Source organism: Quercus suber, unplaced genomic scaffold (assembly GCF_002906115.3).
Source record: "Quercus suber isolate HL8 unplaced genomic scaffold, Cork oak 2.0 scaffold_232, whole genome shotgun sequence".
Classification (NCBI taxonomy): Eukaryota; Viridiplantae; Streptophyta; class Magnoliopsida; order Fagales; family Fagaceae; genus Quercus; species Quercus suber.
The window spans coordinates 361,713-384,245 of NW_027069689.1; the positions used below are offsets into that span (position 1 = coordinate 361,713).

Sequence of the window (22,533 nt, forward strand, 5' to 3'; positions counted from 1 at the left end):
ACCTAATTTTCAGTTATCATAACTCAGTTTCCAAATTTTGTGGGCCCCACACCAACTTTGTTTGTTTGGGTTAGTTTCTTAACTCAATTTCAATAAATCAATACTGAAAAAAAAAAAAAAATTTGAGTTATGGAAACTAAAAACAAATCTTTGATATTTTTAGTTTTTGAGAATTGAGTTTCAGTGGAATTTTTGTAAAATTAAGCAAATAATGGGACCAACCCGTATGACTTGTCCCATCACATAAGGTCTCTCTCAAAAAATTAGTTTGGCCTCATTTCTTTTTCTCCAACCCGCTGTGTCTCCTCCCCTTTAATTTTTTCTCCTACCCAAAGCTATCTCCTCACCAAACCTCCATTGCTCCTCCATAAACCACCACGAGCCACCATGAGATGGCTCTCAATCGAGTCTCTCGATTCAAGCAGCTGAGATCGGTTCAAGCTTAGTCTCATTCACTCTGGCCTGTGCTATCTCTTTCTTCCCCTTTGCCAAATCATTTTCTCTCTCTTGAGTTTGGGTGAGCATTCTCTCTCTCTCTCTCTCTCTCTCTCTCTCTCTCTCTCTCCTCCCCTTTGCCATTTGGTATTTTTTTTTTTTTTTTCTTTTAAAAGAGATAGGTATTACCGTGTTAGTATTTAGTACCATTGAGGATGATGATTAATGGTCATTGGGCTTACTTCCAGATGATTTGAGATGGAGGTCTCAAGGTCAAATCCTGCAATAAAAAGCACTTGGAAAAAACCTCACACCCCCTACTCAATGCTCACTAGTACCCAATAGCTATGACTCAACGATTTCCTTATAGACCAGAACCTAGTAGGTAGGATGCTACTAACGTAAGGAAGACACTTTGCTTGCACCCTCCTACCCTTTTTACTTATATAATAAAATATAAAAAAAATATTAATAAAAAAGGGTCAAGTGTTATTGTGAGATTAATGACTCATTTTTTTGACCAATGAAGGGGAATTGACAAGGACTCTTTTTCTTAACCAAGAAAATACATTCTCGAAAAGGCAAAAACTGTATTTATAATTTTATTTTCTAGTATTGCGAGGGTCCGGGAACGATATTATATAACCAGAAACACAAAACCAGCTTTTATAGAAAATGGATTTTCTTTTCCAATTTTCCGCTCCACCTTTTCAAATTCTAAGCAATAAAAAATTCAAAGAATGTATCTTTCTTTTCCCATATATACACTCTTAAATCAGTTATGCATATGGGGAAAATTTTCAAACATAATCAATGCTTGAAATCTCATTGGTATTGGTTTAGCCCTTGTCTTCATGTCAATAAGAGAATAATAATTCTTGTTAACTTCGGGGAGCAATCCAGGATCAACAATAGCAGTCGGATATGTTCATTTTGTTATTGTCCACCCCCTTCACATTACCCGTTGATGATGATGAAAGCTCGCTTGCTGCAATAGCTTGTTGGGTCAAGGATCCTTCGTTTGTGACATTGTTTCTTTGTGTTTAAGATGTTCTATTAGTAGTGCTAAAGATGATGCCTCCTTCTCATCCCTAGCTTCATTGTTCATAGTAAAGGTTGTGGTTAACTAGTTATAGGTGTGGTATGCGTTATGTTCTTTGAGGGAGGACTCCATCTCAGTTGTTGGTCCCATTACCCTTTTTATGGAGAAATACTGCATAAAAGAAAATGCTCAAAGTAAATAAACGACCGCAAAGTAAGAATTAAATAGTCTACAACTTACTACTAATAAAAACCTCAAACACATTTGTCTAACTAGTAAGCTAACAATTTTACTCTCCTGAAGTAAATTATTAATAATAGTAATGTAAAATAACTTTATGATATCATTCAGATTGGATCAGAATGGAGGAAAACTTTTAACCCAACCAACGTCTCATGGTTGTAAAATTCTCAATCTACCTCTAAATTATTAACCACCACAAAGGGCCAATTGATGTTAGTAGTGGTTTCGACACAGCGGGCTAGGCAAGTTAAAAATAAAAATAACATCCTAAATTAACATTTTTTATCAGGTTTTTAGGAGCGTAAGGTCTAATTGGGTGTCACAAGTTCACGTGTAAGTATAAACTTTCCACCACAAAAGTTTCTCTCTCAGAATTTTATAACAAAAGCAAGTTTTTTCTATTAACTCCCGTATAAGTGAGTCGGGCCAGGTCTATCATTAAGCAATATTACTTTCACATGAATTTGCTATCTAACACATACTTGCATAGTCCTCTATTGGTTGCAATAAAATAAAATAAAAAACTTGCTTAGTCCTATTTGTTCCACTGAAAAACGCAAACAAAATACCAGCTCAATAGCAACTCTATTGTTAATACATCATCTTTATGTGTCAATGAAGAACTGTCCTATTTTGTCCTCAATAGCATCTCCCATTTTGTCTTTTCCCTTCTACTTAATCCAAAGGAATATTGCCATTGGAATAGAAAACATGGAGGGCGTGAGTATCATCCTCAAGCAGCTCAAACCAAAATATTCTCTCATTCAATTTCTAAAGTTAGGCTGGGTTTGGGAAGCGCATTTTGCGTTTCCTAGACTCAGCGTTTTTGTTTTTAGTGGGTCCCGTGTACTATTCACGGGACCCACAAACTACTTTTTTGAACAAAAACAACTTTATAATTGGGTCCTATTACACTCTTCACACATTTAAAAATTATTTTGCTAGAGTGCTTTCAGTTTTTAGTTTTCAACAATAAGCAGTATCCAAACAGACCCTTAGACTTCAAGCATCCATAAATTTTAAAAAAATCATTAAGGAATTAAAAAATCACGAGATTCTTCTCCACTTCCTCATAAAGGGTACTAGCTAGAATCTCATATTTGAGGAAACAAAAATACAAATTACCCCAACCAGAAGAGAACTTTTTTTTTGATAAGTTCCAACCAGAAGAGAACTGCAAAGCAATTGCAACACCCATAGACTCACTTGTACAGTTGTAAATCAAACCCCAATGAGATTTTTCTTTTTGTTTCATTTGTTAGATAATCATAATTATTTGGCTAAGCCTTCTTGCAAAAAGGATAATTCTAAAAGAATAGAGTGGTGTTAGGAATATTACAAATTTAATATTATTATAAACATGTCAACTTTTAAATACAAGAAAAAAAGTTAATTGAAAAATATTTATTATATTATTGATGTAACACTAATTACATTAATTTTGTGTAGATTTGGGCATTGGTATTGGGCAGTTTAGATCACAATAATTATACGAAACGTGATATACTAAAATAGAAAAAGTGTTTTTCTTTTTAAAAAAAGAAAAAGGAAAAGAAGATCAAAACCACAAAACCGGTTAAACTTTATTTAAGAAGGTTCTGTTAAGCCAAATGACAAATCTCCATCTTGGAACTTGGAAGTTAACAACTAGCATTCTAGGACTAACTGCGATCAAGATCTTGGAAAACTTTATATGACATTGGATTCTAGCCTTTTCTTTTCCCAGTCACCTTACAAACAAGAGTTATTATTATGTTATTTTAAAGCCAAAATAAGGCAAGAGATCGCTGTAATAATGTGAGAACATATAATGTAATATTGTACACACAGTACTCTGACCTTCATCATAAATTACAACAAGAAGATGACAAGTTCATCACATGCATTTAAGATTTTGCATTTAAAAGATTACCTAGTGAGCGAGACATATGGAGGATTCCATGAACTCGTAAGCCATCTCGATAGACAATATGGCCACCGGCTTTTTTAATCCTTTCTAACTCCTCTGGTCTCACACTCACAGGCTGCAATAGAAATTATTTCAAAACACAAATATTTGAAGTTAAAAAATGTGAGCCACGAAGAAAAGAATTGGGTGCAAATCTGATACAAAATTTAAAAAGAAAAGTAGAAACCCTCACCTTTGGACGTACAATCCTCCACTTAGTTCCATGATATGTGGTTGGTGAATACACAGAAAGTAAAATATTTGTTGTGGGGGTTTGTAGCGTTTTGTGTGGGTTGTGAAATGATATATTTTATAGTTTATTACTTTTAAAATTAGGTATACGTAATGTTTGGGATTTGAGTAAAAGATTGTAATAATGTTTGGAATTTGAGTAAAAAAGAGCTGTTGAAATTGATGAATCTTGTGCTCCAATAATGATTTTCATCCTGGCTAGAACCTGGTGGTCATTCACTCTAGGAAATTGCCACCGTGATGCCATCTCTTGCTTGGACCTCACCTCTTTGGCAATACCATGTTGAACAAAGCCCCCCTCATGTCCATCCTGCATCAAACAAGTTTCTTCATTTAACTCTTTCAAAGTGAAGAAGTATGGCTTGGTCCACACAGAAACAAAGGACTACGGTCATATACAATGAAAATAGTCAAATTATATTCATTATAGAAGATAGTAAAAGTGTAAAACTAAATGTCATAGCTAATTATAAACCATGACTATTTTTATTTTTGCAAACCCACAATATAACATGTCCACTGCAGGAGATCTAACATTGAAATATCATTATTAGGAAATAGAGGATTTGAAATGAAAATGTTCACCATGGAGAAACTTAAGCATATAGAACCCACTGTGCTCTATTTAGGGAGGAACTTGAATGGGAATTTCAGCAAAAGAGCCAAGTAAATCACATGCTCAGATACTATAATGTCTTGTTGAATGTGCTTGTTTAGGTCCTTGATATAACCGTTTTGTTTCTATACATGGAGATAGTCCACTAGGAGTCTTTCTTCCTTGGTTATCAAAAAAAGGAGTCTATTCCTTATAATAGCTTCTAACTCCCAAGTCCCAAATAGGCAACGAAAAGAAAAAACTAATCAAGTGCAACAAAGGAACACATAACGTCATATTGTGCTTCAGGAAATGACCCAATTTATCATTTGTCTTGCGACAAAAATGCTAGAGAGCATAGCAGTAAGATCATGTAAAGCAGTCAATTCCCACATACAAATTTGAATTCAGAATCCACACATAGTACTATCCCCACTAGAAAACTCTGTTCCGGTGGAATGTTATCATATAAATTACAGAATTCACTTAGCAGCCACTGCTATGTCTCATCATTTATTGGGGGCTGATTATTCACACCTATAGTGATTACAAAAAAATGAAATTACTCATAAAAAAATGGACACCAGTAAATTGCCATCAATCAAAGTTGATTCACTAGCATTATAACTCAAAGATTATAGGGTTACCACCTAGTGATTCAAAATACTTTAAAGGAAGAACATAGTTGGCACATATGATCTCAATGTGAAGCATGGAATTAATTTTCCGCTATAAATAAATCTATCATGTTATTCATATTTAAGCCATTCAATTAATCATTTCTGAAATAATTAAGGTACAATTAGTTTCTCTGTTAGATAAATGAGGGAGACAATGCTAAATTTCAATCTTCTAGAGATATTTTCCTCCCTCACAAAAATTTAATGTTGCTTAATGCAGAAAATGTAATTTCTACCACAGAATCAACATAAATACCATAAAAGGTAGAAAAGAATTTTGTGGAGATAGCAGAATCATTTTCCTAATTATATTTAAAACAATATCAGCTTTTAAAGAAGGTCAATTAGGAACAAAGCCACTAAAGAGAAAAAATGAAACAAATTTTGACAAGGTTATTAAAGAACTAATATGAGACAACATACAAGTCCATACCAAGCCCTTACGTTAGAATAAAAGACCATGGCAAGAGCCCATAGAATTAAGAAGGCTGAAGGCCATGCCAATTCTGCACTTCACAATCTATTCCTAAGTAACTGTCGGTAATTTGTACTTCTGTCCATATATTACCTACGTATGAAACAAGATTAAGTAAAAATGGAAACAAGAAAAGGAATAAAATGTGTATGGTTGGTAAAATCACTGTATTTCCAAAACATCCTCTGTATGCAAAGCTAGATGTAGTCTTTACCAAAAATAGAGACTAAGGCCTTGTTTGGGTAGAAAAATATCATCACTCATTAGTCAAATATCATCACTCATCACCCTATAACTCACTCATCACCGTGGGGCCCGCTGATGTGAGAGTATTTACGAAATTGCCATCCGTTACTTTGTTTTTGTAACTTACAAACACCTAAAACTTATTTTTGTTTTCAGTAACTCATTATCTAGTTTGGTGAGAACTGAGTGATGGAAACAAAACCCCAAAACCCATCCAAACAAGCACCTTCTCCATGGGACCCACTTATTTTGGGTGATGAGTGATGGAAATAGGGTGATGAGTGATGGAAACCCACAAATCCAAACAGCCCCCAAATCTCCACTTTTGAAACAATCATAGGCTCCAACCAAGAAAACAAAAGTAAAGGTTATTATAAACCAACCATGATATTGGCTGGGTATAATTTTACATGAAAATTGACAAGAACAATGGCAATTACGATAATCTATCACAATCATGATCATTGTCAATTGTCATTATGCAACAGCAACTTGAATTATATCATTCCTATTAGGTTAATGAAAACCAAATATTCCATAAGAGCATGAGATTTTCTATTTTACCTTTTTTCCTTATCTTCCTTTTTTCGTTTAGAACTTTCATCTCACACAACCACAACACTGTTCATATTAGTAAATAACTTTTAATAAACTACATCATAAAAAGAAAGCCTTAAAGGTAATAAGAACATGAGTTTCACAGGAAATTCAGCTCCGCAGGGAAAATTAGAGACACAATCTACTGATAAAAATGGTTTGAACAAACACATGAGATGTCCGTGGTCCAATTTATTTTTATAAAAAAATGATAACATGAGACCTCTGCACAATATTTAAACATCAGTGGAGAAATCAAGTATATAATTTGATGAAAATCAAAAAAGCAACTATATTTGCTGTATAACACTAATCTGAGTAAAAATTTTATCAAAAGACGTGGTATGGTATCAGGTAGTACTGATGTCAAAAACTTACAGAGTAAGGTGGGGATTCTATCTTTACAGCATCCTGATAAGTAACAGTCTCCACGCATGTCAACAAGCTACCATGATAAAATCATGTTCTATTATGAAACTTCAACTATTTCTAGGATCTTCTAAAAAGAAAATAGAATTTGATAACTCTAATGGGAATTAAAAACTTCAAAATTGATCTGTGATGGATGGATTTGTGAATAGACTCTGGGGCAACTTTACTTTATATAGAGGTGATCCAGAAAGCTGCATGTAACCGAAGGGCTTATGTGATAACACCTGCCATAGGTGGTTTCTATAGCTGTTAATCAGCGAAAATGTAACGCTGCATGTAACGCTAAATCTGTTTTGCAACATGGCCAAAACGTTTTCTGTAAAACGACAAAGTAGGTAAGGTGGAATCAATTCTTCACTAATCTCCATTTTGCTCATTTCTTTTGTTAATACATGTAAAGATGAAATTACATCATAACCACCTGCAAAAATGCATATTAACAAGTATATCCTAGTCTTAGAAACCAAATGATGTCTAACCATCCACTTGGCCATCATTGGCTAAAGAAAGATAAACCTTAATGTCTCAACCAGATAGAGAGACAGAGAGATTGCCACTTTTGTAATAATCTTAATGGTTAAGGTAAGGAATCATATCTTAACCAATGGCTCTGGATATGCTAACAATAATGGAGCATTAAAATGCATCAGTGAAGACATGTATGATCAAGAATGGTAGTATATGAATTAGCATCTCATCAATCTCCAAAAACCAGATTCCGCAACAACTCAAAGCATCTAAAGTCTATACCATTGGTGCTTTGTCTGAGTTATGACCAAGTCCAACAACCAAAGTACTTAGGGGTGCTTTGAGCAATTTTTATCAATATTTAGAAGTGGTTTGTACGTCAGTCAAAAGAATAGGATTTTTAAATTAGGTTCAAAACTAAATAGGAACTTGTAGTTCTTTTTCAAGTCTTCCTGGTTCATAGTTAAACCAAAAAATTCTAATGCTTTTGTATGGAGGGGGAGAAGAATGGCATTGCCCTTCGGAAATATTAAAAAAAAATAAAAAAACAAAGGACTAGTCACACCTATCATCAACATACTTTTAAAGGATTAATGATGAAGGGTCCAAGGGTAATTAAATTCTAGTTAATGAGTACTTAGGATTTTATTGTGGATTTGCTAGGGCTATCAATCTTGAATCTTATTTAACTTAAGAATATTAAGAAGATTAATAGTGTTGATATTAAAGAGCACAAGACTAAGATGATAGTAATGTGTTGGTAATGAGGTGGTTGAAGAAGAAGAAAGAAACCTAAGCACATACTTCCTCAAGTAAATATTCAAGCTCACAGACTTGCAGTTTTGATCCGTTCAATGTTATACTCATTTGAGAAAAAATGCATACTCTTTTTTCTGAACAAATTCATACAACTCATAATTGTATTCATAATTTGTGACAAACCTAAATTTGGAACACAAAACCTGATCAAGCTATAACTTGTCCAACAAGGATGACGCAGGTTTCCCTGTATAATCCACTTCTGTCTCTAATAAAAAAAACTTTATCATAACATATGAAAGTAACCCATGAATGATCACAGATCACAGTAAATGCAAGGGTATTAGTTTATAGTTCATAATAGGGAGCTGGTCCTACAAAAGCGCAAAACCTAACTATAGATAAGTATTATAGTCTACAACATACAAAGCTAGAACAGATTTTAGACTTTTTTTTATAAAAAAAAGAGCCTCATCACATGCTTGAAGAACATGTGTGATGAGGCTAGTGTGTGTATATATATATACATATTGATAAATAACGTAAGAATATTATTAATAATAGAAAAATTGCCAAACCGAGTACATTGGGGATGTACTATGGGGGCAAAAATCAAGAAACAAAAGAACAACGGTCAAGAAAATAAAAAGGGAAGAACAAGAAAAATGGGAAAAGACCACACTCCATTCAAAGAGTGTGTAAGAACAAAGACTTAAGCTCCAACAAAGAACATTCAGAACCCTCAAAGCTTCTAGCATTTCTTTCACGCCAAATGCACCAAATCAAGCAATGAGGCACTAATTTCCAAACATCCATGTGACGATGACGTGCAAACTTTCCTTGCCAAGCCTTAAACAACTCAAGAACAGTATGAGGCATAACCCATTGAAGACCAAACAAACAAAAAACCAAAAACCACAACTCCCAAGCTATGGAGCAATGAAGTAGCAGATGATCCACCAACTCCCCACACCTCTTACACATATAGCACCAACCAAGCACTATCACTCGTCTTTTACGAAGGTTATCTGCTGTTAAGATCTTACCTAAGGAAGCAGACCAAGAAAAGAAAGCCACCCTTGGAGAAACCTTCGATTGCCATATCATTCTCCAAGGAAAGGAAACAAAAGTAGGGGGGTAGAAAAAGCTATAATAACCTCTAACCTCAAAACCTCTATTCCTTGCAAGCTTCCAACAAACCTTATTTGGGCCAATCCCCCGCACTGATGAAGAACATACCAACCCCATAAACCGATCAAAGGCTTCTTCTTCCCAATCTTGTGGCGGACGACGAAATTGCACATTCCAGTGAAACCTTCCAGTAGACCAACCCATAACTTCAGCCACCGAGGAATCCTTTGACCTACTAAGATAGCAAAGCTCCGAAAATGCCTCTTGTAAAGTACAATCCCCACACCACACATGCTTCCAAAATTTTACTCTAGTACCATCCCCCACATCATAAACTAGAAGTTTAGAGAAGTTCAACTAGCCACTCCTAATGTATCTCCACAAGCTGACCCCATAAGGACTTGTCACTTTTTTCGTACACCAACCACCCCAAATGTTCCCATATTTTGCCTCTATAACCCTCCTCCATAAAGCATTAGTCTCCATGCCATACCTCTACAACCATTTTCCTAGCAAGGCTGAATTAAAGTTTCCCAACCTTCTTATACCCAAACCCTCCAATCTTCAAAGGCCTACAAACCTTAGCCCAATTAACTAAATGAATTTTAGGTTCACCACCAATCCCATTCCACAAAAACTCTCTGTAATTTCTCCATACGCTTTGCCACCTTACCCGGTAAAAGAAAAAGGGAAAGAAAGCATGTAGGTAAAGACGAGAGCGAGCTTTTAATGAGTGTCACCTTACCCCCTTTAGATAAATACAATCTCTTCCAACCTGCTAATCTCCTCTCCATTCTCTCTAGAATAGGATTCCAAACAAATAAATCCTTAAATTTTGCACCTAATGGAAGGCCCAAATATTTCAAGGGCAGAGAAGACTGCCCACACCCTAACAAACCTACCAAATCCTCCAAATTAGGCACCACACCAACAAGTACCAACTCCGATTTCCCTAAATTAATACGAAACCCTGACACCTCCTCAAATCTAGCAAGAATCGCCCTCGAATTAACAATCTAAAAAGGTTTAGCATCACAAAAAAAATCATTTGCAAATAAAAGATGAGACACCATCACTGATGGACCAGCCGTACTACCCATAGAAAAGCCTAAGAATTGTCCAACAGAAGCAGCCACATCCAGTATACGACTCAAGGCCTCTATCACAATATCAAACAACAAAGGAGATAAAGGATCCCCTTGTTAAAGCCCCCTAGAACTTCCAAAAAAATCAGATGGGCTACCATTGATTAGAATGGAAAACTTTACAGTTGATATGCAATACCTTATCCATTTTCTCCATTTCTTTGAGAAACCACAACGCTGAAGCATATACAGTAAAAAATCCCAACTCACATGATCATAAGCCTTCTCCAGATCCAAATTACACAACACACCTGGAATTCCTGACTTCAATCTACTATCAATACATTCAGAAGCAATCAAAACAGAATCCAAAATCTGTCTGCCCTTCACAAAAGCATTTTATGAATCCGAAATAAGCCCATGCGCCACCCTACAAAGTCGATTAGCCAACACCTTAGAAATAATCTTATAAATACCACCAACTAAGCTAATAGGCCGAAAGTCATTGACTCCAAAGCACCCACTTTCTTGGGAATAAGGGCAAGGAACGAAGCATTAAAACTCTTCTCAAACACTGCCTAAATATGGAAATTGTGCAATACAGCCATAATTTCTGTTTTCAAAACACCCGAACAAGACTAGAAAAATGCCATGGAAAAGCCATCCGGGCCAGGTGCCTTATCACCATTAAAATCACTGATCACCCCAAATACCTCTTCTTCCTCAAAAAGCCTATCTAACCAACTTGCATCTTCCACTGAGATACTAGAAAAATCCACATCATCTAAGACAGGTCTATGAGCCACATCCTCAAAATAAAGCTGCCTATAAAACTGAGAAATACAGTCAGCTATAGCAACCGGATCCGAAGACAACATCCTATCCACTATAAGCCTATCAATAGAATTAACCCTCTTGTGAGAGTTAGCTATATGGTGGAAAAATTTAGTATTCTTGTCTCCCTCCCTAACATAGAGAACTCTAGATTTTTGCCTCCAACATATTTCTTCCAACAGAGTAACTTTTTCTAACTCATCACGAATTCTTCCAATATCTACCCTTTCCTCCGCCGATAATCCCAAACTTTCCTCCATATTCTCTAGAACACTCAGGTCCTTCCACAATTTTTTAGTCCGAATTTCAACATGACCAGACACCTCCACGTTCCATCTTTTCAAATCATTTTTTAAGAGTTTTAATTTATTAGCCATAATAAAACTTGGTGCACCATGGACCTGATAGGAACCCACTAAGACCGAACCATATCCACAAAACCCTCATCTCTGAAAAGAACCACCCTCAAGGACAATTGGAAAATGACCCAAGCACAACCTAGACATCCGTCTTTGAGAAACCGTTGGAAACTTATCCTCCCAATCTACAAAAAACAAAAATCTATCCAGTCTAGCCTTCAAAGCAACTTCTCTAGTATTTGACCAAGTAAAAGTACTCCCTTGCAATGGCAGATCAATGAGACCCTGTTCCGAAATAAAATTGAAAAACTCCCGCATAGCAGCAGTGAAAGAAGTAGACCCCAATCGTACGGAAGGGAACCTAACCACATTAAAGTCACCACCCACACACCATGGGACACTCCACCAACTATTCAATCCACAAAGTTCCTCCCATAAAAACCTCCTGTCTCAGTGTAAATTAGGACCATAAACACCAATAAACGCCCAAACAAACTGATTTGACACACTTGTAAACTTACAAGAAACCGAAAATCTCCCCACTGCTTCCTCCATTTTATTCACTACCCAAGTGTCCCACATCACTAACATCCCCCCCCCCCCCCCCTCCCCCCCCGCGGGAAGCTCCACAGGAAACTAAATAAGACCAGTCAACATGTTGGCCACCCCACAAACTACAAATCACCACTCTATTAATCAGCCCCATTTTGGTTTCTTGAAGACAAACCACATCTGCCCCCATTTCCTAATCAAATGTCTAACCCTAAGTCTTTTATCCTGCTCATTCAACCCTCTAACGTTCCAAAAAATAATCTTCACACTCATTGATAAGGCACAACACCCCTCTCAGTACTTGCACTCCTAGCTTTACTTGGATCATATTCAACATTCAAGGATGACAACAAATTCTTCAACTCCCGCTGACCTTTCTGGCCTGACTTGACCAACTTTGTCTAATCACCCACCACAAGTGTCTGTTTATCTTTCTTTCTAGCCTCCAAGGCTAGTAACAATCCTGTAATCTGCTCCTCAAAACCTTCCAATGAAGTGCCCACAAATTTCTTAAAAGCCTATCCTATTAGTTACCCATTGTGATAGTTGACAATTGTCCACACCCTCCTTACACCCTATCTCCTTCACATGACTAGACACCACCTCCAACGGATCTTCAATGGCCAAAGGTACCACAACTAGTGGCTCATCACCTCTCTCACTATACCTCAACCTTTCATCAAATTCCCACATCTCCATCTATGTCCCAGGAACCACAGACGAGGACTCTACTAGCCCCTCACCCTAATCTGCCCAACTAACCCTCTATCCTGCCTTAGTAATAGAGACATTACTGGAACACACTCACCCTCCAAACTTGAGTAGACAGACATACAATATGGAGATCAATACAATGACAATGGGAGCACTAATTGTCTGCCATCACACAATTGTAGCATCCAGTGTTTGGAATTACCCCAAGACTTATCCAATTCTCCAACCAACTCCCTAATAATGGGCCCAAGAAGATGAACTCCCTCATAATCAAAATCATAATTTGTAGTGTCCAAACCTTCCGAACCCACAGAATCCTCTTCCCCATCTTCCGTTGCCACCTGAGAAGTCAAAGACACCTTCACCGACACCATTGGGTCGCTATAAGCTGTTACCGATCCACTGGCTGCTTGAACCACCCCTACTAGCTTGACTGGCATGGTGTAGGACTGAGTCTGAACACCCGAACCACCAAAACTATCTGCATCCATCACTACCGGAGCAATAATAAAAGACAACGTGGCTGAGGACACCACCGGCACCAACATTGACCCACTCAGGTCACCATTCGCCGATACCAGGTCGTGGGATGCATGGGCCACTTCCTCTGGTCCTATCAGCACGGTGGATGACAGAGCAAAACGGGTCCGGCTGTGCTGACCTCCGTCACCTGCCACTTCCGTCGCTGCTACGGAAGAGCTCGTGTCTGAGATCACCTTTGGCGACGTCACAAGCATCACCGCTGTAGTGGGCGAGTCATTAGAGCTCACAATCGGGAATTTTTAGAAAATAACTACAAAACCCAAACAATATTATTAGTTAGCCAACGTTTTAAACATATTGCATTTTTAACAATTCGACTTCAGAGGAGTTGATTTTACTGTTCATATCGCCTATTTTTGTGCCACGTAGATAAAAAAATCGAGTCTAGTGGACTCATTTCTTATACACAAAAGACGACTTCAGAGAAGTCGTCTTCTATACAAAGAAAACGACTTCAGAGAAGTCGTTTTTTGTGCAAAGAAACCGACTTCTCTGAAGTCGTTTTCTTTGAAATCCCAGCTGCCCAGACAAATAGCAAAACTGACATTTGTGAGACTTATTTTCAAAATGGAGTCTTGAAATCCCAGCTGCCCAGACTTATTTCAAGAAACTCCTGCTTCTTAGACTTTTCTTTTTCCATTATATTGGTAATCTTTCATTCCCTCTTTCTTTTTTCTATCCTTTTTTCAGCTTTTCCCTGTTTTGGCTGTTGAATACCCAGTCCACCCAAAAAAAAAAAAATCCCAAACAATATTATTAGTTAGCCAACGTTTTAAACATATTGCATTTCTAACAATTCGACTTCAGAGGAGTCGATTTTACTGTTCATATCGCCTATTTTTGTGCCACGTAGATAAAAAAATCGAGTCTAGTGGACTCATTTCTTATACACAAAAGACGACTTCAGAGAAGTCGTCTTCTATACAAAGAAAACGACTTCAGAGAAGTCGTTTTTTGTGCAAAGAAACCGACTTCTCTGAAGTCGTTTTCTTTGAAATCCCAGCTGCCCAGACAAATAGCAAAACTGACATTTGTGAGACTTATTTTCAGAATGGAGTCTTGAAATCCCAGCTGCCCAGACTTATTTCAAGAAACTCCTGCTTCTTAGACTTTTCTTTTTCCATTATATTGGTAATCTTTCATTCCCTCTTTCTTTTTTCTATCCTTTTTTCAGCTTTTCCCTGTTTTGGCTGTTGAATACCCAGTCCACCCAAAAAAAAAAAAAATAGAGGGTTTACGGAATTTCTTTGAAACTAAGAAATTAGTGAGACATTATTATTGTCTCACTAATTAACACATCTCTGTTGAATACCCAGTCCACTTCGGCTATGCTTACCAGCCAACTGTGGAGTGTCAAATATTAAGTGATTTCGCTATACAAAGAAAACGACTTCAGAGAAGTCGTTTTCTTTGCACAGAAAACGACTTCTCTGAAGTCGTTTTCTTTGTATAGAAGACGACTTCTCTGAAGTCGTCTTCTGTGTATAAGAAGTGAGTCCACTAGACTCGATTTTTTTATCTACGTGGCACAAAAATAGGCGATATGAACAGTAAAATCGACTCCTCTGAAGTCGAATTGTTAGAAATGCAATATGTTTAAAACGTTGGCTAACTAATAATATTGTTTGGGTTTTGTAGTTATTTTTCTAAAAAATCCGTCACAATCTTCTTTGAGTCACTTCTACTTAGGCTCGGATTAGCTAAGCAGTTCCAATGAGAAGTCTCCAAAACATTAAAGCCACTAATAGAACTTTCTCCAACCTCAAAGTTACGTGGGCTTGACAGACCTAGGCCCAAATTAGACTCTATACTTCCCAGATGACCCACTGTTTTACTCAAGGTTAATTGGGCTTTGTGATTGCATGGGCCCAACCCCACAATTTTATTCTGAACATTATTACTCTTCCTTTCTACCCAATTGCCAGCTAGTTTACCTCTCTTAACTCTATCCCAGGAAACCCGCCTCTTTCCAAACTCATTCACATCCACAATTAGCCCTCTCCCTAACCAACGTGACTTCCTATTATCATGCAACTTTCCAAACTCAACAAATTTTGAATTCGAATTAAACTTCAACAGAATATTGAGCTTATTTCCTTCCGAGATTTTCTCCTCAAAAAAAGCCTTACCATTAATACCACCTTCCCCACCCTCACCACCACCCACAGCTGCCTGGTGAAGACTAACGGCCTGAGTTTCATACACTACTACTTGTGTGCGAGAATTGTCTCTCAGAGGCTCAAAAATATTCTCCATGACACCATCCTTGACCTTCTCTTTGATACAAGGCTGCTGAACAAGCTTCAACCTTGCCTGCACTGGAGCTTTGATAGCTTCCACATAGGACCTGATAGTACGATTTTTTGGAACCTACTTATACTTGTACGGTACAAAATTCAGTCCACCCAACGCATATTGGGAAGGTTCCAATATTCTTCTTAATTCAATCCCAAAAGTTCTCCATCCTCCTTGTGACTTACCAACAGGATTAATGATAGTTCTTCACAACCCCCCTACCTTAAGCTCTGTCACAGATAAGTACTGACCAAACGAGTTGGACCCCCATTGCAAAGTATAGGCAGTCACCCTCCCTGAACGTGAAAAAGTGCTTAGGATTAACCCCTATCACAGTGTGTTCCAGACTCCTCATCACCCAAAGCGCTGCACTCTTACCCATGAAAACAGATTGCATGTAATATTTTCCCCGTTCAAAAATCTTAAGGGAGTAAAAGTTCCCTCCTTCCTCCACCACCAACTGAAACAACTTAAATTCAATAAAAAAAACTTCTAAATCCACCCATACTAAACCAAGAAAACAAAACAAAACAGGATATATGACTAATTCAAGGTAGCCGGGCCTCCAAAGAGCCTACTGCCTCATTCTACCACAGGCAGAGCAGAGGAGAAAAATCCAGCAGGATATCCATTAACATAAAGGTGTAGGCCATATTTGGTTCTCTAGTGAGGCAAGAACTCGTTACATTTCTTCTTCTAGTTATTAAGTCTATATGGGAAAGAGAAAGCAACACTTATAAATTCCCAGAATTAATGTATGCATTTATAACCACTGACAAAGCAGAATCAATGGAAACAACAGACTTCTCAAATAATCCATTAGAGATCAATTCAAGCCTGAAAATGTATATTAAATTTCACAATGACTTAGGTGAGTGATAATACTTGGGGTCAAATAGGAAGGTACAGGATTTTGGATTTCAATATTAATTGATAAAAGAAGGAAAGAAAGAAATCAGATATGACTTATGAAGAACTCATATTCAACTTTAAATTATCAAACAATGTACTGGTGTTGTGCTTTTACTCTTCAACCTGCTATGAGATTAGGCATCAAAGGCTCCAGAAACTATACAGAAAATGAAACCCACTGATACACAGTGACCATACAAAGGAAAGAATATAATTCTTATGTCATGATAGACTATTTTACAAGCTTTAAGGCATAATGCCGACATATAATCTACCACCCTTACTCCTTTTCCAAGCACTAATCCAGCAAAAATTAAATCCTGTACTAGTTTAAAGATGATTTTACACTTCAATTTCAAGATCCTTTACTGGTATATATTTCCTTGTCACTTTTAATTAAGAAGGTAATATATATTATATGCTATTGCAGAACTAAATATGAATTTTAAGCAAAACAAAGAATGAATCATGAAAAAAAAACCAAGAGACATATATTGAACAACTTGAATAGTAGATAAGAACTGCTTCGTTGTCTAGGATGTACTAGTAGAGTCACAAGTTACATTTAGAATTGCCAGCTGAAAGCCATCAACAAGTAGTTAAACAGATTCTCAAATAAAAGGAAATGCGACGATACGTCCCAACCGAACCCGATTACTGCCAAGAAGACTAGAAGAGGCAAAGCCTGATACCTTTTCACGATTGATACCAACTAAAAATGACTATTGCCCTAATGAGGGAACCCTCGTGAGGATTGGGGGCATCACACACTTCTTGGTCTTCGTTTTGTCATTTTAAGCCTAACTTGGCAAACAAGCCTCAAGAGTCATTTTATTATTAGTATTTCTACTCACCAAATCCAATTCCAATTCCAGGTAGCTGATCTGATGAGATACAAACTCAAATCCTATTTGTGTAAAGTACAACCCTTATTCTATTAGTGCCTATCAACTTTTTCTTCTCACATTAAATGAGAAGATACAAATACCATCCCAATCACAGCGGCGTATTTGGTATACATAATCATAATGGAACAGAAACATAATTCATTATCGGCTCGAAACCCATAAAGGGCTATGTGACAGAAATCTTTTCAAGAAAATGTGGATCACTAACTAAACAAGCCAAGGACCAAGGTTAACAGCCTACTGCCTATAATCGATGCCTGAGCCCAAACGTATAGAGTAGATAAGCAAATTTATTTGACTGCTGAGCGTTTGTTACCTGAAATGATCAGCAATAGCAGCAGCAATTCGTTTGGTTAAACCCTTTCTCAGTCAGTAGCAACTAGCAACAGCATTGTGGAGCTGGAACATCATCCCCTTCCCCTCACCTTTCCCATTTTGCGCAAACCAAACCGTACCCATTCAATTTTCAAAACCATGACATCACTGAATAAAAATGTGTAAGGGGTGGTGGATATATATATATATATACACACACACACACACACTAGTGAGGGAGGGAAAAATCTTCTTCTTTCTTCTTCTTCTTCTTCTTTTTGAGAAGAAGGGAAAAATATTTTTCATTACACATGTTTCGATTTAAAAATTACTTAGAAAGTAAATTAATTAAATGCAAATTAATTTTATTATCTTTAATGGATTACCAAGCAAGGTATGTAATATATTTTGTCAAAAAATAGAACTCATTGAACATATGAGATATACATATAAGGGTATAATTCTTGTGACTCTTAAATATAATAGAAAATTTGTAGGCAGTTCAGGAGTACAGTAAAATGATGTTTTTTTCTTTCACATTTATGATAGACTTCACCATAAATTTAATTAACAGACCCTACTATGAATGTTAGAAAAAGTAACATCAATCTCCGTGCTTCAAAAATTACTAAGAATTATTCAAATATAATATTCTTTTTGTTTTATTAGATCTCATGGCATAGCTTGAAATATATGAACAACCTTCTTCTTTTTTCTCTCTCTCTCTGGCTAGTCACATAAACTTATAAACCTTGAAATGTTACTGTGGGCGCAACGCGTGCCACTTGACATAGGAGTGTTGCTTTATTGTTATTTGTTTTTTATACATCATATGAAAAAAAAAATTTATGTAAATTACTTTAATTCTATTCGTGAAATTTCATGTGGGTTTTAATTTTCATATCAATTATTAATTGAATGATATTGTGTTTGCTATTTTTTTAGCTAAAAATGAATTGAATTCTTTATTCTTTAAGAGTTAACTCACATGGTCTATTAAATTTATAAATCATGTAGGCAATTTAAATAAATAAATAAATAAAAGTACCACCGCGCACTTTCGGCATGATTGTTATTCCGCAAGTATTAAATGCTTGTGAGATGTGAGGGGCAAGGACCGGAATTCAAGTTTTCAAAATAGAATTTCACACACATATACACTTAAATTAAGTTAGAGTAGAATTTCTATCTTGTATAAAAAATAATAAAAAAATTGTGACATTTTTAAAAATGAATTAAATAGAAATTCAGAAAATGAATGATTAACAATCATTCACCATAGAGTATTGCACAGAATACAAGTGTGAACACATACATGAGCCTATAGGGAGATGTCTTATTCATTTTATTGATGAAAAAAAGTCTATTTCATGACAATTCCAAGCTTTATTGGGTCAAGGATCAAATCGCATATTGCAAAACCAATAAACAGAAAATCATAAGAAGGATCATTGCTCATTTGAAATAACCTAAGACTCTCATAGGAACAAAAAGACAAAATGAAGAAGAAAAATGAAGAACATGGATGAGTTTTACCATAATTAGTAGTTTAAGCTCAACACCATTACATTTGTGCCATGACCACGAATGCCAATGTATAAATCTCCTTGGATCAAAATCAAATTACAAAAACCATATTAAAATCTATAAATGAAAGAAATATCCTTGAAAAAAAAAATCATCAATAGGAAGTTAGTATAAATCCTTAGAATTAAAAAAAAAACAAAAAAAAAACATACAAATATTATATTGCAACCGATCGAGAACAATATAAACTTAGTAACTAAAAACAAAATTCCAAATATTTGAAAAGAATGAGCTAAACTAATTTTAGCTATATCATCGTCTCCATATTTTCCTCCTCCTCCTTATTGCACAAATTTAAAAAGTACATAAAAAAGGTAAAATAATGGGAAAAAGAAAAGAGCAAACAATAGATGGGTGTTCACCAAATCGCAAAACTACACAAACCACAAAAATTGTACCAAAATCGCCAACAAAATGGTATAATTGCACTGCACCGCAATTAACAAGACACCACACCGCATAGTACAATGCAATTTGCGGTTAAAAAAAAACCACACAAACTACACCGTACCACACCCTCTCTATATATTAATATGTTTATTTTTTTAATATTAAATATATTATTAATAGTTTAATAGCCCTAGTTTTCCACCAAAAAAAAAAAGTTTAATAACCCTATCAAGTTTTGATTAGAAAAGCCAGCCTAAAATAAAGAAAAACTAACTCAATAGTTTAAAACTTGGCTCAAAACAAAGATAAAAATTAGCTTTGGGCTGGGCAGAAAAAGCCCAAAATTTGAAAAATATACCAGCTTCAAACCCGCATCTTATACATCGCACCGCACATGTGACTACAAAAGCAATTATGGTTTTGGCTAAAATTTAAACTGCATTGCACTATACATGTGACCGCAAAAATGAAGTACAGTGCAATTATTGTTTTGGCAAAATTGCACGATGAAGTGCAGTGTTATAATAGCCCAAATCTACACCGCATTGCACTGTGAACACCATAGATATTGGAATTTGAAATTTATGAATAGTTGGGTATTGAAAAGGTTTGATCTAGAAATAAATTAGCAATGTTGAAACGCACCCCTAGATATTGGAATTTGAAATTTATGAATAGTTGGGTATTGAAAAGGCTTGATCTAGAAATAAATTAGCAATGTTGAAACGGTTGAATTTGTTTGAGAATCCCAGCGGTCATCATAACTAATAAACAAAACAAAATCTAAATGAATATAAGGATTAATTTAGGGTAAACTACGTTAATGGTCCTTATCATTTACACTATATGTCAATTTGGTTCCCAATATTTCAATAGTGCCAATTTAATCCCTAACTTTTCAATGTAATGTTATTTTGGTCCTTGTTGTTATCACTTGGATGGAAAAGTTTGATGTATCAAACAGAATAATACAAAATTAATTTACTTGACATATCAACTGCCAACTATACAACCACATCATATTAAAGGTTAAAAAAAAAAAAAAAAAAAACACTAAATTGTTGTTCTCAACTCGCATGGGATATTGGGATTGGAAAAAAAATCAAAATTCATCTCTCTTAAATTAAAATTAAATTCCAGTGAACCATTATACCACAGGCTATTCCATGGACCAGTCTGGTAGAACTCTTTGTTGCCTTTCCTAATATAAGCCGCAGGGTATGAATGAGGTTGCATTTCAATCCCATATGTGAAATCTCCAGGAGAAGGATAATTTGGACTTTTCCAACCGCCGCTTAATACCTTTCCTTAAGTCCCATGCCATCTTCAGTTCTGGGGGACGGATAATCAAAGCTTTCTCACAAAGAGATTCCTGAATTTCCATCTCTGAGTACACGATTTCCAGAGTCTAAGAACTCCAATAAAGGATTATTGGCTTGTATTTGTGTTCCTAATCCTATGGACCAAACAACACTCTTATTGTTACTCATAAGCACAAGACTGCTTGTGTTGTTTGTTTATCATTAACAAGCCAGAAGAGTCATTGATTGGGTTGAGTCTGTTTGCAACCCAAACAATAGTATTAACTGGGATATTCTTGTACCATATTCCCAAGAAAAGATTCTCGGATTAGGGATGAGGGATGGAGATGACCATGAGATTGAGAAAGAGGGATTTTAATCTTTTCCCAATCTCAATATCACGTGAGAACAACAATTTTGTTTTTTATTTATTTAAATTTAATATGATGTGGCTGTACCGTTGGCAATTGATGTGGCAAATAAATTAATTTTTTATTATTCCGTTTGACACATCAAACTTTTCCATCCAAGTGATAACGGCAAGGACCAAAATAACACTACATTGAAAGGTTAGGGATCAAATTAATACAATTGAAAGGTTGGGGACCAAATTGACATATGGTATAAAGGATAAGGACCATTAATGTAGTTTACCCATTAATTTAAATATAAGAGAAATACTAACGGATGCCCCTAAGGCATTGGTTAATAATCCATTTAAAGAAAATTTTTATGGGAAAAGAAAAAAAAAGTAATTAATATTTTGACAGTTTTTTTTATTTTCCATAAAAGTGGTGTCAAAACTTTCTTAAAATGGATTTTTGTGGATTGTTAATCATTATCCTAAAAAAACTCGTTAACATAACCCTAAATATAATTCTTTTGTAATGAATTTAAAATTCTTGATGATATGGTTTATATTAGTCACATTTGAGTTTAGCCGCTTATCTCCTAAAAAACCTAGCCAAGTTGCAATATGGGCTTTTCTTAAAAAAAAAAAAATAAAAAAAAAATAAAAAAGTTATAATTGGGGTTTCTCATAATCACTTATAAACTCAAGATTTACCTAGAAAGCACAGTATGTAAAATTCAGCACACACTCATACAACATACTCTAAAACAATAATATAATTCAATTAAATCCACACAATTTGGGGTTCAGGGTTTCCCAGATAGTAAATAGATAATAAAGAAAAGAATTTCTCACCAAAATATAACTGCATTAACATTTTTGAATATTACTAAATGTTTGGGAAAATTTAAAAATTTCATTGTTTATTTTAAACTATTTTAATCATATAATAATCTTTAGTCTTAACAAAAATTTCGATCTTGCACAATTAGCCGATTAGACTTTTTTTCATGGACTAATTTTTAATCATCAATTTTTTATTCTCTCTCCTTTAAAGTTTAAACTCAACTCATGCAATGTAGA

General features: G+C 35.6%; 1 long non-coding RNA gene across 1 annotated transcript; it reads right to left on the reverse strand.

Annotated features, from left to right (window-relative positions):
• Nucleotides 1-1,099: 1,099 nt before the first annotated feature.
• Nucleotides 1,100-18,121, reverse strand: LOC111993810 (uncharacterized). The gene is made up of 4 exons (XR_010631651.1): nucleotides 17,822-18,121; nucleotides 3,862-4,230; nucleotides 3,633-3,744; nucleotides 1,100-1,648 (listed from the first exon to the last, which is right to left on the reverse strand). It is a non-coding gene; the product is annotated as an uncharacterized LOC111993810 (long non-coding RNA).
• Between the last annotated feature and the right edge of the window lie 4,412 nt (nucleotides 18,122-22,533).